This window comes from Schistocerca piceifrons, chromosome 7 (assembly GCF_021461385.2).
Source record: "Schistocerca piceifrons isolate TAMUIC-IGC-003096 chromosome 7, iqSchPice1.1, whole genome shotgun sequence".
In the NCBI taxonomy this organism is placed as follows: domain Eukaryota; kingdom Metazoa; phylum Arthropoda; class Insecta; order Orthoptera; family Acrididae; genus Schistocerca; species Schistocerca piceifrons.
The window spans coordinates 398,372,919-398,392,241 of record NC_060144.1 but is presented as its reverse complement, the minus strand read 5'-3'; positions in this window follow the sequence as shown (position 1 = coordinate 398,392,241).

Sequence of the window (19,323 nt, the reverse complement as noted above, 5' to 3'; positions counted from 1 at the left end):
GACTGAGCAGGATTTTGACCTTTCCGAAGATCCAAAAATTTTGACACATCAGATGAAACTATTTTTTGTAAGCCTACGAAAGTCAATTGACATAAAAAGTCGAAAACATACAAGAAAATGATGAGAATTAGGGAACATAAAAACAAATATTTTTCCCTATTTAAACCGGTGAAGGCCGTATTACGCTCTTCAATTGTTAGAGGCTGTACTACGATCTTCAGTTGCTATAGGTCATCTTATGCTCTTCAGTTGTAGGCAACTGCTGTCCACCAGTATAGTAGTGCATTGTCTCTGTTTACTAACGGAGCGGTACACCTGGAGTGAGCACACTGATATGGTTGGTGCGTACTACGGACGAGCTGCACAGCGGGTTTATAAACAACAATATCCTAATCGCCGTGTCTATTTCACTTACAGCGTGTCCACAACCTGGAACCAGTTGATTATCCACCAAGAGCACAGTTTTCACAATGGTACCTGGAACAGTGTGAAATGCATCCTACATTTCCATCCCCTGTATTGTTTACCGTTCGGGAGTGATGGAGTCTTCAACATGCACAATTCGTATGTTTGGAGTGAGGATATCCCACATGCCAAAGTTACTATCTCTCATCAAGTGCGGTTCTTCGTTAATGTGTGGGTCGGTGTTGTTGGGGATTGTTTAATTGGGTCGTATCTGCTACCTAGGCCATTAAATGGCGGACACTATTACAATTTTCTCGCCAGAGCATTGCCAGAATTGCTGAAAGACGTCCCGCTCCCTACAACACAACACATGTGGTTCCAACATGACGAAGCGCGGGTACATTTCAGTCGTCGTGTGCGTCCATTCCTGGACCGACGGTTCCCAGAAACGTGGATTGGTAGAGGTGGTCCTGTACTATGGTCTGCTCGATCCCCAGATATGTCCCCTCTGGACTTTTTTGTGTGGGGAGAGATGCGCAACCTTGTTTAAGAAACTCCTGTTGCATCAGAAGTGGATCTGGATGCCCGGATAGTAGCAACAGCAGGAACAATTCAGGACACTCCTGGGGTTTTTGCCCGTGTCCGATAGAACATGATCCGGAGGTGTTACCTTTGTTTACGTGTCAATGGAGGCATTTTTGAAAATCAACTGTAACTGAAACTTGGTTGTGTTAATTTGTTGTCTCGTGGTCTTAAAAAATGGAAAAATGTTTTTTGGATTAATTAATTTGTCGCCAGAGAAATCTTCCTCTACCGGTTTAAATATACCTCATATGAGAAAATGACATTAGGGTGAAACGTCCCCTTAGAAAAATTATTGAATTACTGTGCTGGTAAGCCCCTACGTTATTTCATTTTCTAACAGCTGAGCAGAACTGACCGTACTCAGACATTTTGCATTTCGCTCTTTACCTATTCTGATCAACACTAAAATGACACACAATATTTTTAGCGCAACGCAATCCCTACAAAAGAATGGCCCTGACTAACATTAAACTATACCTTCCACAAATCACTAAATCACTTACCTCACAAAAATCTTCGTTACTCGAACTACTGCAATACAGCGAGCGCCACTAGTGCCAGCTAAATAAAAGATTCAAACTACTGAAGGCACTAACTACTGACAGGCATAGTTAGCAAATGAAAGATTTTGATAGAGAACAAACAATGTATTTAACTTAATAGTGTTCAAAGGTCATAATATATAGCAGTTCATGACATCCAGTCTTACAAATTTACTATCTCTGTCCAGGTCATCCGCTCTCAAAACTCCGTCATTTCACTCCCCACATCCACCACTGCTGGCGGCTCACCTCCAACTGCGCAACGCTACGGGCTGTTAACATCCAGCTGCCCAACACTACAATAGCCAACAACAATGAAAACCAGCCACAGATTGCACACAGCACAGCCAGTGATTTTCATACAGAGCGCTACGTGGCGTTACCAATAAAAAGCCTAAACAGCCTACTTACATAGCCCCCACGCTCCCCACAAAAAATTTTACAAATTGTTTTGGGCAGTGGCCAATAATGATTTGATAAAATTTTTCATAATTACAATAACAAAGATATGAAATGCACACACTTATTGATACAATGTTGGCCAAAAGCTAAAATTTTCTCACAGTCCATAAAGACAGTCCTGATCATTCATCACAGTAAAATTGCAGTGTTTTTCTCAAAGTCTGAGCAGTAAAAGAAAATGCCCATGGAAGTAATGGATTTCCATGTAGTCTTGAAGAAGTAGTGTTGTCCTTCCAACGGAAAGACAGTGCTGACTCTTGACATGCAGACAGGTAATGGGCCACAACAGAGCAAACCCACAGCACAGTCAGTCGAAGTTTTGAAGAATATCGGTAGGTAGGTCATCACAGAGCAGACCCACTGTAGTCCTGGAAGAGAGTATGGTATTGGTGGGCCATCAAAGGTGCAGACCCACTGCAGTCCTTGTAGAAATAATGGTACTGGTGGGTCATCAAAAGTGCAGATCCACTGCATTCCTAGTAGAGATGGCCAGCAGCCATCTGCTGTGACTGTGCAGGTGCACCATCGAAGAGTCTTGTGGACAATATAGCAAGTCCATGAACTACCACTTGTGCACTCACAAAATTTTTTTTGAAATGTCCTTAGAACCAGCAATGCTGTTATCCAGTCCCTTGCTGAATTATTAACACACATGCAAACACTATCAGTCCCTACTTTTCACGTATTGTCCATATATTATGACCAACAGAAACATGTGCAGTGAAATGTAACTTATAAGTCACTTAATTTGATGAAATGGTGTCAATTACAATTTTATAACATAAGAATACAATAACAAAGGTACGCAATACATCATTAATAACATAATAATACAGATAACATTTGTAGTAACACAGGCTTTACAAAACAATAGAAATAAACATATACATCAGTGTTACAGGAATTATGACATAAGTAAATACATAAAAGATCAGAATAACTTTTGAAACATCAACTTCACACATGAGCATTAAAACAAAACAGAATAAATAATGTCTAAGCATCTTTACAAAGAAAATAACATATTATTAGAAAAATTTTACAACATAAATCTTGTTAGCTAAACACATACAGACAGGAAAAACACAAATTCACATAGTGTAATAACACAAAAATACAGGACAGAGTTTGTTTTCAGTGTAACATTTGGTACTGCAGTCCAACCCAAAACTTCATTCCATAGATCTTTCGTCTTATTTCAACATTTGTTTCCACCAAAAAAATCCTATCCAAGCATGCTTTCTGTATTTATACATTCACACATTTCTTACCTCATTATTTATTTTCCATTATCTTACCTCATCATTTATTTCCAAGAAAATCCTACCTAAATCTGTGGTCCCTAAACCCTACTTTTTTGTTCAAATCCTCTTTCAAGATACTTTTATGGCCAAACCATTTTCTTATAGCTTCTCAATGTATTTCTTCCACTTCATCACAACTCGTTCTCTCATATTGCCTACCCCATCTTAAGCTAACTTAAATCTACTGAGCTCAGATGCATAAACAAAGGGACGAGGCAATGCAGCAGCACAAAACAATTAACACAAACAGCAATGACAAAAAATGCAAATTGGCAAAGCAAGCAGCATTATAGAAATTAGCACAGCAAATACAACTAATATGAGGCAATGAGCAGCAACAAGAAAAATAAATCAGTAGTAAAACTAGCTTAATACAATGTAAAATTCAGTAGAACTATGCCTGGCAAACAGCAGCAGCAAATGCAATAACTTATACCTAAACATGACAAAGTTCAAGCAGAAATAATATTACAGTAAAGATGGCCATGTCTAATACCTATGTCACATCTTAACACTAGAGTGATGCATCACGATAACTTACTCTACTAAAAATATTGAAACGCGTATGTATTCAGTACCAGCGATGGCGAGGCATGACAGAATCTCTGACCAGAGAGTTGTTTATCGTTGCTAGTCTGCACTTGACTGCACGACAGTTGAGTTCCGAGTTGTACTCAGTCAGAAGTGGTGTGTGTGGAGTCGGCGGGCGACGACATGGGTCTCCGGTCAAGGTTCGGGACGAGGTATATTGTTAAATAAGGTAATGAAGAAGCATTGCGCACATTTGATAATGTAATGTATGTTAATTGTAATTAATTTGTTCAAGAAATGCCCCAATAATAATTTTGTTTTCAAAGCAATCTCTTTTAAGAAAAGAATCATTCCAATTGAAACAATATTTCCTATGCTTTTCCTCCCAGAATCAATTTATCAGATTAATAGTTGCACAGGGCCGAAGGTCAGCGCAGCTGGCCTTATAAAATTTATCAGGTTCACCTTAACGTTAATTTTGTGGGGACTTAACATTTTTGCACATTTTTTATTATCATTGAGTTTTATTACTGTGGGAAGCTAACATTTGGCACTATTTCCAGTTCTAATCAGTTCTTTTCATTTTCATATTTTCATGGGGAGGTTACACTTGGCGACATCCGGTCCAGGATCGTATTTCTTTGTGAAACTTCTAAGAAACAGTCAGATATCTGCTCTTATATACTTAAATATAATTAGGATTTGGCGCAACGCTTTTACTAATTTTGTCAATTTCTTTCACAGATCATCGGCAATTCGTTGCTCTTTGTTGTACTTGTATTTCTTGAATTTTGCATTGTCTTTGTTTCATTCGTGAATAATTGTGATTTGTGTTAAAAGGCCACGAAAAACTATTAATAGTACATCGCGAGGTGTAGTGAATGAAATTACCGACTTAAACAACTTCACCGATAGTACTTGTGACACGCAGTGTAACGATGACAATCCTGCGTTCACTGACAATCAGTGCGTTCCAACCACTAATGATGATTTTTATCTTAGTGATGAACTGATGATTTCAATTCTATCCTCTGTTATTTTGACGACGAGTGATGACACGGGGCGTTCTGTTGCTATGAGCGCTGCCCAGCTCAACACAACCGGTTTGCAAAACTTTAAGTAATGAACAGACAAATTTGTCTAATGAAAACGAACAGTGTAATCGGAATGCGTCGGATTTATTTAATTCCGATTTAGTGACCAACAGTACACATCCGATAAGTAAACCTTTTTGTGAATTATAGAATGACCGAATGGTCACACAAAATGTGACAATTGCAGGTACACCACTAAACAGCACAGAGAATAGAAATGCTAATTTTGACTTGGAACAAATTATGGCAAGGTTGCTACAACAACAATTTAGTGAAAATTTCAAACAACTTAATGAAAATTTCAAACAACTAGATAAAAAACAAGACAATAATAATGCAGATCTCAAACAACTTAGTGAACAGGTCAGACAACAGAGTGAAGATAACAAACAAGATAACGAAAAACTCAAACAATACTTTAATGAAAAATTAGACAACAATTCCAGACAGTTAAATGAAAAATTAGACAACAATTCCAGACAGCTTAGTGAACAGATTAGAGCCGTTGCCGCACAATGTCATGATACTAAGGAACAATTACGCGAGGAAATCGAGCCTTGCGGTAGGAAAAGTAGCGAAGAAATTAGATCTGTTGCTCAAGAATTAAGGGATATGCAAATTGCTGCAACAGAAACACTTAGAGACGAAATTAGTGGAGTCGCTAAACAATGCTCCGAAAAAGCAACACAGTTACGCGACGAGTTTAAAGTAATGACAGCAGAATTTTCGCGCACACTGGATGCAAAAGTAGATGAGAAATTCGAACAACAGAACAGTCAAATTGACGAACGTTTTAATCAACACCTACAAAACAGTGATACGCGTTTCCGTAAATTAATACAGGATCAGAATAAAGTAAAACGACAAGTAATGGAAACAATCCCAGCACAGAGACAAGAAGACAAACGTAAATTGTTCGCGAAAGCTAAAACACACGTAGACAACAATATCGCTTCAATGTCTGATGAAATTAATACCATCAAACAGTCGAACACAGAATTACGTGACGAAATTTCCGATCTTAAATCGAAAACAGACACATACACAACAGACTTTCAGACAGTGACAGACAGACTCGAACACTTAGAACTAACACATGATTCTGATGTAATTAAAGCAGACGTTAAAAAATTGAACGAAACCACAAGTAGAATACAAAAACAGATTAATGCTTCTGACACTAAAACCGATGATCAGGTAAAAATACTGACTGAAAAATGTGATGAATTGGCCAGTCGTATTGATATTATTGAAAGTAATAATGACACCAAATCAGACGATACTGCACCGATTTTCTTTAACCAAACACCTGAATTCCAAAATTTACAGCAGACAATCAATGAGATCGATTCGTCTAATAACACATTGCGTAGAAAATTGTCAAGTTTACAGCAAGAAGTAACAGAGATGAAAAGTATTTCAGTTAATAACACATCACAGTAGACGCCACTTTGTGAACATTTCTCAGACTCACGCAGCGCGTATAATTTGGGTAATCTACAGAGAGTACGCGACTTAGATTCTGAACAGACACATACAAATAAGATTCTCTTACAATCCTGAACCTGTTCCATCATACAGAGATGGTAATTTTGATTACAAACATTTTCTGCCAGTGAGAAAATTTAAAGTGTTTAAAAATGACAGAACACAGATTCACCCACTGGATTGGATACAACAATTTAGCTTTGCTTCTCCACCGACTTGGCCTGTAACACACAAACTTGAATTTATTTGCAGTTTTTTGGAAGGCGAACCGGCAACTCGTATGAGACCGATCGCGAGACAATGCTATTCGGTAGAAGAGTTTCAGAATGCTTTTCTATCAGCATATTGGTCGAAGACGACACAGCGCGGAATTAAAGATCAACTAATTAGTTTACCAAATTATGAGAACTCACATTTTCCCAGCGTCACGCAATTTTTTGAACACATGGTTCAACAAAACCAGTACCTAAGTGAACCATACAGTGAATCTGCACTTATTCAACTATGTATCTCTAAATTACCACGATCATTACGTGTGTCTCTTTTAATGGGCCAGCAAAAAGAAAATATTTCGGCATTTAGGGATCTGCTGCAGCTTTTAGAAGTGCAGCAATCAGACTATTCCTTCGTAAACAAAAATTTTTCATATAACAACCAAGGCCAACAAACTTACAGTAATAACGGTCAACCACGCAATTTCAATAGCAAAGCTAATAGACGCTTTAGGAACGACAACCACCAGAACTTTAATAGCAGACAAAATTTTGATTATCAGTATCGACGAAATTATCTGCAGGAGGAACCACATTTTAGTAACAATAGAGGTTTTTCACATCAACAGCAACAAAACCAGCCGGTTAGCATACCTAACCAACAATGCAGTGTGCATGGTCAGCCAGGCTTTAATGTTTCGCCGCATGGACGTATAGTCCCCGGTACAACAAATAGTAATGCACAGCAGCAAAGAAACAACTACGTACAGAAAACACAATATTTCCATTCCTATCGCAATGCACCGTATAAAAATGACTATTACGACAGACGTAAAAATAACGAGGACTATTTTCAGCGTACGTCTAATAACAGTTGGTCTTACCAACAGCAAAATTATCCACAAGAACATATTCTCATGAATGAACCCGACAGTAGGTATCATCCAGAGCGTAATACATCTGGAAGAAATAATAGAACAGTTCAAATAGTCGAAATGCCACAGAATCGTCCTGACACGTCAGATAGGATCTGACTAGATACTGTAAAGGTCGCATCTTCCAGTAACACAAGCACTACCTTTGACATGCAGAATGTTGTTCACGAAAATGTTATTAATTTTGACGACATCCGAGACACTCTTTTACAGGAAAGACCAGTTGTTCAGAAAACTATTTCACACCCTGTCATCGAAATTAAAATTGGTTCATCGAAATTTTCAGCAGTAATCGATTCTGGGTCACCTATGTCAGTAATAAATGAAGAAACTTTCAACGAGTGTGACAAAGAGAATACCTATCCTACATTACCATTAGGCAAAACGAAAGTGAAAGGAGCAGTGTCGAGTAAAGGAGTAGATGTTAAATTACAGACACATTTACCATTTTGCATTGCAGGTCACACATTTCACTCAAATTTTTGGATTATTCCGTTATTGACGACAGACGTTATTTTAGGTACGAATTTTCTGGTACAACACGATGCCATTATTGACTTTCAAAATTCCTATTTAATGTTGGAGGATGAAAATGTACAATTGGCTTTAGAATTTCAGCATTCTTTATCTGCGGAAGAACAAACAATTAATCGTACAGCGGTCATTTCTGCATCACGTAATATAGACTGTAATTCCACATTGTTCACGGATACGTACGTACATAACTATAACACTCCAGACGAAGCTGACTATGATGTAGTGCAGATGATTTCTGATAAAGTTAAACAAAGCAGTGCAAATACAGACTAGGAACGCTCGCAACTACACAAAGTTCTTTTACAGCAAGCTCCAGTTTTTGACAACATTCCTGGTACGATGTCCAGTTTTATGTATGAATTTCAAGTCAAACAGCACGACACATTTAAAGCAAAGCATTATCCCATTCCATATATCCACAGAGAACAAGTTAAAAAAGAGTTGCAAGATATGCTCGACCAAGGAATTATAGAACCGGCAGTTAGTCTGTACATAAAACCACTACATATTGTTAAGAAAAAAGATGGCTCACTTCACCTCATACTTGATTCACGTCACATCAATGACATAATTATTAATGAAACAGATCGACCACAGACATTAGAGGAACTTCTACAGAAATTTCACGGTACTGTTATTTATTCCACACTAGATTTGAAATCGGGATTTTGGCAAATTCAGCTTCATCCGAATTGCAGAAAGTATACAGCTTTTCTCTGTTTTGGTGACTGTTATCAATTTTGTAAATTACCATTCAGCTTAACTATTTCTTCAGCAGCTTTTATTCACGGTTTGAACACAATACTTCCAACAGAACTTAAAGACAGAATTACAACGTACGTAGATGACATTCTTTTGCAGAAGCTAACTGGTCTGAACACAATGTGATTTTAGAACGACTGTTGCAAACTTTTCATGCACAAGGACTCACAGTTAACATCAGTAAATCGCATTTTGGCAAAACGTCTATAAAATTTCTTGGACATGTAATTTCAGCAGAAGGCATTGCGCCTGATCCCGAAAAACTTCAAGCTCTACGTGATATTACTGTTCCTACAACGAAGAAGCAACTACGCAGCTTTTTGGGTTTAATTAACTTTTTTCGCAAATTTATTCATCACTCTGCTTTAGACACCCCTAGATTATGCCAATTGACAGGTATAAACACTATTTGGTCCTGGGGTAAACAAGCACATTCTGAATGTATGAACCTGAAACATGCTTTGTTGAATGCACCACTTTTATCGCACCCAGATCTTACCAGAAATTTTTCCATTGCGACGGACAGTTCTAACACCGCTTTATGCGTACATATTTTCCAGGAAATTGAAGAAGATGGTTCTACAATAACTAAAAACATCGCATTTGCAAGTCGCATTCTGTCACCTGCTGAACGAAATTATTCTGTTACACAACTGGAAACGTTATGTGTTGTATGGGCTTTTACGATATTTAGGCATTTTCTTTATGGAAGACACACCACCGTTTACACAGATCAAAGAGCGATACAATTTTTACTTTCAGCTAAATTTTCATGTGACAGATTAAGCAGATGGAAGCTTTATTTACAGGAATTTAATTTCACAATTGTTCACATTCTCGGCACACAAAATGTTGTTGCAGACGCACTATCTCGTTCTCTCAGCAACAATCAGCAAGACATCGCAACCAACTTCTGTAAAGCAAATTTCAGCGTGATGTACATTCAACAAGTTACATTCGAAAATTTTATTTTGTCGTCATTACAGGACATAGCAAAAGAGCAAAATAAAGACAACGTGTGGAGAGAAATTAAACACCTCTGGCAAGATAGGAATAAAGTTACGATTAGAAACCATTACACTGTACGCAATGACATTCTGTTTCTCCGCTCTCATTCTGACAGCAACAATTGGTTATTATGCATTCCTGATGAGCTTGTTAACAAATTAATCTGGTATACTCATTTAAGTTACGCACATTACGGAGCTAGAAAATGTTTTCTTATACTGAGACAGAACTGTTATTTTGCCAACATGGATAAACGTATACGACGAGTTTTAGCGTCCATGCAAAATCTTCCAGAAAGCTAAGTCAGACACAACTTCACATATTCCTCCATTATATCCCATTGTACCTGTTAAATTAAGACATATGGCCACTGTAGACATTTTTGGTCCAATTCCCAGAACTAATAGAGGTTTTTGCTACATCTTTGTCACTGTTGAACTCACTTCAAAATTTGTTACCTTCACTCCGTTACGCAAAGCTACTGCTAAAACCATTTCGAAAGCATTTGTAAAGCATTTTATATTTCATGTAGGGCATGTGTTGAAAGTATTTTCTGATAATGGATCACAATTTCGTTCTGCTATATGGACACGCATGTTACGAGCTAGAAACATTTCTCCCATCTATATATCCAAGTACCACGCTTCTTCGAACCCTTGTGAACGATTAATGAAAGAAATTGGTAAACTGTGTAGAATATACTGCCACAAAAGACATATTGATTGGGACACACACATACTCTCATTCCAAGATGTAATTAATTCCATACCAAATGAATCCACTATGCTACCTCCGTCTGTTATACTAAAAAATGCTGAACCACGTAACAAAATTAAAGAATTAGTAACATTTCCTACATCTCGTCGAAAGAAATAGATGTAAAAATGTTTCGCGTCATTTCATTTGGCAATTTAGTAAATATCATAAATTAAGAGCTCCACAGTGTAATCATATGTTTTCAGGTTTGGGCGTGTCGTATTTGCGATGCTTTCTACAAAGAAATGTCAATAGCGAGGATAATGGCCTCTTTTTTTTCTCCACCTGTGCCTCTGAAAGGCACACACTAATGGCTTTTTTCCAGGTGACTGTTGCAGAGCTGGGTGCTTGGAGTGACCTACCTTCCTTACCGAAATATTTACGAGATAAGTTTCTGCTACAGTGACAGTTTGATACAAAGAAAATTTCACATGTCAAAATATTTGCGTTACAAATCTGTAGCAACAAAATCCTATAAATATAACAGTGTCCAAAAAATTTTCGCCGGCATTGTGATACATTCACGCATTTACACACATTTCATAACTCTTAAAGTACGATTCTTGGTTTCCAACATCCTTTTCCACAAGTCAGAGTCCCTAACCACTACTCATTATTCCTTACCTTATTACACATATACATATTCGTCGATACTTCTTCAACATTTCATCATAATAAATACATAGCATAATCAAATTCCTCATATAGCATCAGCTTATTGATCATAAATATACCTCAACAGCATAATACACATTGTCATTGTAATAATAACACCTCAGTCAAATCTCAAAAACGTCATAGCTATCTGCAATAACGGCAAAACCTAAAAAAAATTCTCTGCTCATTTCAATAGCGTCATCTACCTCCATCGTACTTTAAAAATCATGCTCCCTTACCAAATACGACATTCAAAGCTCTCATAGTATCACAATGGTTCCGAAAAAATATGAACAGTTCACACAGTGCAGACAAAAAACTATTTCATAAGTGTGAAATTATCCAACTTTGTAACTGCATAAACATGCGTCACTGACATACTAAATAATTTTTCGTTCTCTATTAAATAATCAGATAGCTGCGTAATTAAGTGTTAGAGAAATATGGTACCAATGTGTAAAGTTGTATAAGCATATACCATATTAGCTAGGGCTCCTTGTGCTTGCCAAACACATGGTACACAAAGTAAGCATGTACCCCCATGAGGATTAATGTAATTATACCCTCAGGTGTTACAGATTACAGCAATGGAATGAAATGTATCACGGAAAACTTTCTTTGTAATTCAAACATCTTTAAAAATAAATGTTTTAAGTACAAAATTAATCACTCAAATGCATGTCCTGTAGCGCTAAATGTGCGTCTTGCTGTAAGATAATTCTGTGGAAGTGTCGTAGTTATTGTCCTCTGTAAGCAAAGTTCTGCTGAAGTCAATGTACTCACCTCATCATAAACAAAAGTGAAATGCTTTGTGTATAGATATCACAGTTATTACGTACCTTACCGTGATCAAGAAAGTACTATAATGTAACATATTGTTGTGGTATGAAAAAGGCTATCTCATTGTAGCTATACCACAAAAGTTACTACTAAAACATGTTTTACTTTCCAGAATAATACAGAAAAACTGTGCAGATATAAAGCAGATACAGCACAAAAGCAACAATGTAAATTGTGTCACACATTAGTAGCATCGTGGTATAATCGTGTAGCTGTCAAAGAAGCCAAATACTAAGTAATCTTTAATCTCACAGAAACTACTTCAAATAAAGAATATCTCTTCAAGTAAACCAAAATGTTGCATGAAAATCTCATTAGCAGTATATGTTCTATGTATTTAAGCCTTATAGTCGTTACGTAATCGTGCAATTAACAAGCAAGAATGTATACACACAATAACACCGTGTCCTCTGTTCACTATAACAATGCAGTGGTAATTACTCTCTAAATATGTTCCCTAGGTTCTAGACTGGATATTTAACTTCAAACATTGTTACATGTTAACAGTTTCTAAGTCTGACAAAGCATACTAGTAACGTGAAGCGAAAAGTTATATGGCAAAGACAAAGTTAAAAAGCAGATTATCTTTAAATAACGGTTTTACATGTGAAGTGTGGTGCAATCCTTTACTCTTCATAAAACTCAGAGTTTGAACTTGAATGCAATTATCATGCGGTATACGTCGGTAAAGAATATTGGAATTTTTCTCGTGGCTGCCTGCGGTGCGAGTCATTGTCTGTGTCTTTGTTGGCGCGCGTCGTTATTGTGATTTGGAGACCTAACTTCTACAAATTCACCTTGTCGAGAGGGCCCTGCTCTGTTTGAATCTCGCCAGTTCTGATGCAATTCAAGTCTGTCGTCACGATTATATCGTCTGTCGTCATGTTGGTAGTTCCTGTAGTTTCTTTCTTGTCTGTTAAGTCGTGGAAAATTTCTCCCTGAATTATCACTGCACGGTGGACCGTTGCATCTGAAGTTATTCTGTCTCCCATGATAATAATAGTTCTGGTTGCCATATTGTCTGTTTCTATGATTGTCTCTGTTATATTCATTACTACTGCAGAGAGGCGATCTTTCTCTGTAATTATTACTACTCTGCCAACGGTTGTAATACAGGTGGTGTCATTCTGTCTCCCATGATAATAATAGTTCTGGTTGCCATATTGTCTGTTTCTATGATTGTCTCTGTTATATTCATTACTACTGCAGAGAGGCGATCTTTCTCTGTAATTATTACTACTCTGCCAACGGTTGTAATACAGGTGGTGTCTGTTTTGGTCACGATTTGTGTTGTGAGAATAGCTTTGTCGTGTCCAGTTATTGTTTCTTTCATCGCGGAATTGTGACAGATGTGACCTGTAATTGTTGTGTTCCTGTTTTCGCGTTCCGCGGTTGTCAGTGTCAATTTCTAATTCTTTCAAGAGTCCCTGAAAAGCCTCAATGTCGTCTTTGCAACGTCCTGCCAAAATAATATGTCATAAAAGTTCAGGTAGTTTGATAAAGCAAATGCAGATGAGTTCTGAGGGGCTGTGTGGGTTTGACGGGTACTGATTCTTGTGCAACATGTCTTCAAAATATTTCACAAGACTGGAAAATTCAGATTGTTCGAAATGTTTCATCATTATGATGCTATGTTTTACTCGGTCTCGTGTGGCTTGAGACCAAAATGCTGAGAGGAAGGCATGATAAAATTCTCCTTCACTGTGGCAATCGTGAATGACCGATCGCATTCTCACAGCTGGTTCATTCTCTAAATAGCCACACATAAATTCTAATCTGTGCTCTAAAGACCAGTTGGGAGGAAAACAATGATAGAATTGATGAAGCCACGCTTGTGGATGAATGTCGTTGCCGGAATTCTTAAATGTTTTGAATTTACGTGTAGTAATAAACAGCTTATAGTCAAAGTCATCATGTCGGCGAGTCGCATATCGGTCATTGTTACTTCGTGTCGGCGGATCGTTCTCAAAATTCGGTGCACCTTGCCAATTTCTTTCATAATTTCCCAAATGCCCTGTGTTATTATTTTGTGTCTTTTCCATATTTCTAAGTCCCTCTGCCCATGTTGGAGCGCGAATGTCCTCTGAAATAAGTAATTCTTGTATTACTTGTGCAAACTGATCTTGTACTTCCCGGATTTCTCTTTGGCGTTGCGTATTAATTTGATTCCGATTTTGTTTGAATTTCCTAATTTGTTCGTACTCTTCTGTGTCATTAAAGACTACCGGTCTTGCGTCATTCAGATTACCGTCTACCTTCGTAGATAAATTATTTAGCTGATACGAAAGTTCAACTACTTTCTCCGATAATGAACTAATTTCCTCCATGTGTCTTTCTGAACCAATTTTCAGAGTATCTACTGTGTCCATTAAGTTTTCCTGAGTTTTTGCAAGTTGCGTAACTGAATCGGTAGATGCAACTGAGTCAATTTTAGGTTGCAAGGTCTCATGATTTTCATGAACAATAGTTTGCAGTTATTTTATGGCTGCTTTGCGATTCTGTAATGCATTTTCATGCCGCGAAAAAATAGGTTGAAAATTCTCACAAATTTGTGTTTTGAGTCATTACAGACTTTTCGACATTTCTATTCAATGTTATGTAACTCAGTAGTTCAAGTGTGGTGTCTAACTTTTGAAGCTTTTGCTGTGTTTGTCTATGATTTTGTTCCATTGTGTCTAACTGTTGCTGTGTTTGTCTCTGATTTTGTTTCATTTGTTGCATTAATTGCAATAATAATGTATTAGTGTCTGGAATCTGTTCCTTTATGCTTTTCGTCAGTGCATTTGCACCGGCAACATTCACATTTTGACAAGCAGAAAATGTATCTTGACTTATTTGAGAAAACGGTGAGGACGCAAAACCTGTCCTGTCATTTCGGATTCCTGAGGCGAGCTGTTGCCGACCGATCGATCGATAATGCTTCCCTGTTCACTAATTGTTTCACTGCCTACACCATTATTTGCAGCCCGCTGCATTTCCCTATGCACAATTACCAAATTACTACTTTGAACATTAGTTAATTCATTACTCGGCGGCGCTAACACACTACTTTCTTCTTCACTGTCATTTCTCAGTTTACTTTGGAGTCTAGTACTACGTTTTTCACACGCCATTATTGTCACAATATTTCACACAACACAGAAAAGCACAATTTAAAGTGCAAAATAAGAAAACACATTAACATAGCATTGAAAATAATATCTCGTTAATTACAAGCGCAGCTGCGAAATACTTGGTGCAGATCTATATGCATGCCACAACTGTTTTACTGTACAAGAATGAATAACTACAACTACAAAGGAAATTCTCTCTACAATTACGCGCTAGCAATAAACAAAGGCTGCACTAATTACACAAACTACAAGAAAAAATCAGAAGATTCCAGTGAGGTATCCGCGGCTAAGGGTCGACATATATAACGTCCTCTTAGAAAAGTTAGTGAATTACTGTGCTGATAAATCTCTTACATTATTTGATTTTCAAACAGCTGAGCAAAACCGAACATACTCAGACATTTCGCTCTTTACCTATTCTGATCAACACTAAAATGACACACAATATTTTTAGCGCAACGCAATCTGACTTTCAATAATCCCTACAAAAGAATGGCTCTGACTAACATTAAACTATACCTTTCACAAATCGCTAAATCACTTACCTCACAAAAATCTTCGTTACTCGAACTACTGCAATACAGAGAGCGCCACTACTGACAGCTAAATAAAAGCTTCAAACTACTGAAGGCACTAACTACTGACAGGCATAGTTAGCAAATGAAAGATTTTGATAGAGAACAAACAATGTATTTAACTTAATAGTGTTCAAAGGTCATAATATATAGCAGTTCATGACATCCAGTCTTACAAATTTACTATCTCTGTCCAGATCATCCGCTCTCAAAACTCCGTCATTTCACTCCCCACATCCACCACTGCTGGCGGCTCACCTCCAACTGCGCAACGCTACGCGCTGTTAACATCCAGCTGCCCAACACTACAATAGCCAACAACAATGAAAACCAGCCACAGATTGCACACAGCACAGCCAGTGATTTTCATACAGAGCGCTACGTGGCGTTAGCAATAAAAAAACCTAAACAGCCTACTTACAAGGGAAAAATATTAGTTTTGATATCCCCGACAACCTCCCAGAGTTTGTCGGTTTAAATACTTTTCACCCTGTATACCATTCGGCTCATAATTAGCTCATGTTTCATACTGAAATTACTGTTAGTAATTCACTGGATAAAAGATTATCTAAAGAGGGTATGTAAGAAACTAGATTTCTGGATGGAGACAGGCCGCATAATTTCGGATAAAACATTAACTAGTGTATTTCTCCTCTGGTGTGTATTCGCAGCTGGTTGGAATGATTTCTATAGATGGTAGGCGGAGTCAAAAGATTAGAAAATTAGCAAGGTGTGTCTTTAGATTGTAGGATCTGTACTCTGGTGCAACTGGTTTCAATCGAAGTAACAGAGAGAACAAGCATAGCCATATCGAAGAAATGATTTTTATTTTTTTTATTTTTATTTGTATGCTTTCGGGATGTGACCGTTCAGCAGTGTCATTAGTAGAATGTCAGTCATGACAGTACGAACGTAAAGAAGCAAAACACCCACTCCCCAAGCGGAGTGCTCCCTGCCGCGGGCTGGAATCGAAACCGGGCCTCTTCACTTAGCAACTCGCGGTGCGAACCGTCAACCTATCGAGACGTACATCAGTAGTAAAAATGTTATTGTTCATGAAATGTTGACCTTTCAGAGATTTTTTTTCTCATTATTTGTTTGAATAATTTTGTATGTCAAATGAGTTGTGATTAATCTTTGTGCCGACCAGAGTGGCCGAGCGGTTCTAGGCGCTACAGTCGGGAGCTGCGGGGTGCTACGGTGGCAGGTTCGAATCCTGCCTCGGGCATGGATGTGTGTGATGTCCTTAGGTTAGTTAGGTTTAAGTAGTTCTAAGTTCTAGGGGACTGATGACCTCAGAAGTTAAGTACCATAGTGCTCCGAGCCAATTGAACCATTTGATTAATCTTTGTGCATGGTTTGCAAAACACCTGACGTCTTGTTCAGGAAATATCCCTTGATTTCTTGATCACTGAGGAATTGGGAAAAATATGGTAGCGTCAAAATTTGAGAGATGTGTAAGCTCTGAGACCATTTGAGTGTCAGTGAGGGTGTGGGTTGCAACCCAATAGGAGAGTGAACTCCTGCTCTTTCTCACGTAGTTTTATCAATAGGCAGTGATGTAATCAGTCTACAGAAGTACTGGGACAGCCTAATGAACAGGTTTACGAATATCTTCCCCTGTGATCGACACACTGAGCTGGAAGAAGTCCTCAACTTAAACGCACAGGACTTGTAAATGATAGAGGGGGGGGGGGGGAGGGTGTCCCTGCTGGGTCACGTTCTTCACGTTCATGGCTGAAGTTGGAGGTATCTACCGTCGCTAGGTAGCTGGCCAAGCGGTGGCAAAGGGCCTTCTATTACGGACGCAAAAAGAGTGAAGGTCTTCGGTCAAGTCCCTAGAATGATGACAGTCCCCAGCATAGGGAAAATCCAAGGGAGAATAGCTACCGATTTTTCTAGCGATATGATTTTACATTAATTAGATACCAACAGAAGAATAGTGAGGAAGGAAACATTCACACATGAAGAATTCTGACATATCCCCCACCTACAGAATCAGGCAACAGAGTCTTAAACTGAGGTAAATATTAATATTGTGCAGTGGCGTCACATTCTAATCATTATTATGGGCCTTTTCCAGACTGCAAGAATTTTTTATGTATTGTCACCCTCCAGGAGAATAAAAGAAAAGGAGATCTTCTGCCCGTGAACGAATTGTTAATTCTGCAACGAAACGTGGGTAAGAGGAAGTGTCACACTGAAACTCTGAGTTGGACAGAAAGACGTGGTCAGATGGCTCAGATGGTAGAAGCGTTCCCCACGGAAGACACGGCTCTGGATTGGAGTTAGTGGTTCACACACTTGTTTAACTTAAGAGAAAGTTCAATAGGAAACAAGACGATGCTTACTGGTAGATTCATTGTTGAAACAGACTGGAGAGATGATACATTGCTGACATACGACAAAAAAAGTTATTTTTCAGAGGAGAAACTGACTCCAGCCACAACAGGGCATCGAAAAAAAAAAGATGATAAAGGCTGAAAATTTGTGCCGGACCCGGATCTCCTACTTAACGATAGCCATTCCCTTAACCGCCTCGGCCATCCGGACACACTTCCCGTCTAACTAACATTCTCAACTTGCCACATGCTAGTAGCGACCACTGTACATTCACCCACTTCCTCGCCGCAAGTCATGTATTTCCACAACAGACGCGGACCCCGTTGTGCATCCGCACAGAAGTTATCAAGGCAGTCATGCCTATATATATATATATGTGTGTGTGTGTGTGTGTGTGTATAGTGTCTCTTCCGTCCGACAGAACAGACAATCGACACCAAACACACACACGCACACACAAACATTATTAAATAGTATAGCAAAAAGAATCGTGTACTAAACAACACTACGTAAGCTGCAAAGCCAAATAAAACCCATTACACACCTTTCTCTGAACCTGCTGAATCACACAACACGAAGTAAGCTACTCAGTTTCAAGAAAAATGTTTAACTATGGGCATAATATGTAAACCGGAACTTGACGTAATATGCTAATACCACGCAACATACAACGGCGGCACCTTGCCGCCAATTTCACTTGATCATCAATACAAAAGAAGTTATCAAAATATCTAAAATACTAATAAGTGAACACTGTTTGCTACATCGGAATGCGGACCCTTTAGCACATGTAACATATTGTCGACAGAAGGTATGGGTTACTTTCGACAGTTCTGTGAATCTAGCCTCGTTAACGTAGTCGTACACAACTCACATCATTGAATGTAAGTGGTGCATGCAGGATTAAACATGTCAGCGCTGTTATATGTATCCTATTTGCTAACTTAGACAACGGCGTCAAGCAGAAGTACTTCGTAGTCAATTTCCGCAGCACAGGACCTTCGTGTAAACGTAATATGACTATGAAAAGATGGCGACTGTTCACTTACCTGTACCTCAGCGACGCCTGCTCTCGCACTTGCTTTCTACGTCTGTGTTTGTAAACTTAAAAGTTCCAACACTCTTAGGAAGAGAGTAACTTTTGCTTTTGCATTCTTAATATCACGAGTCACCA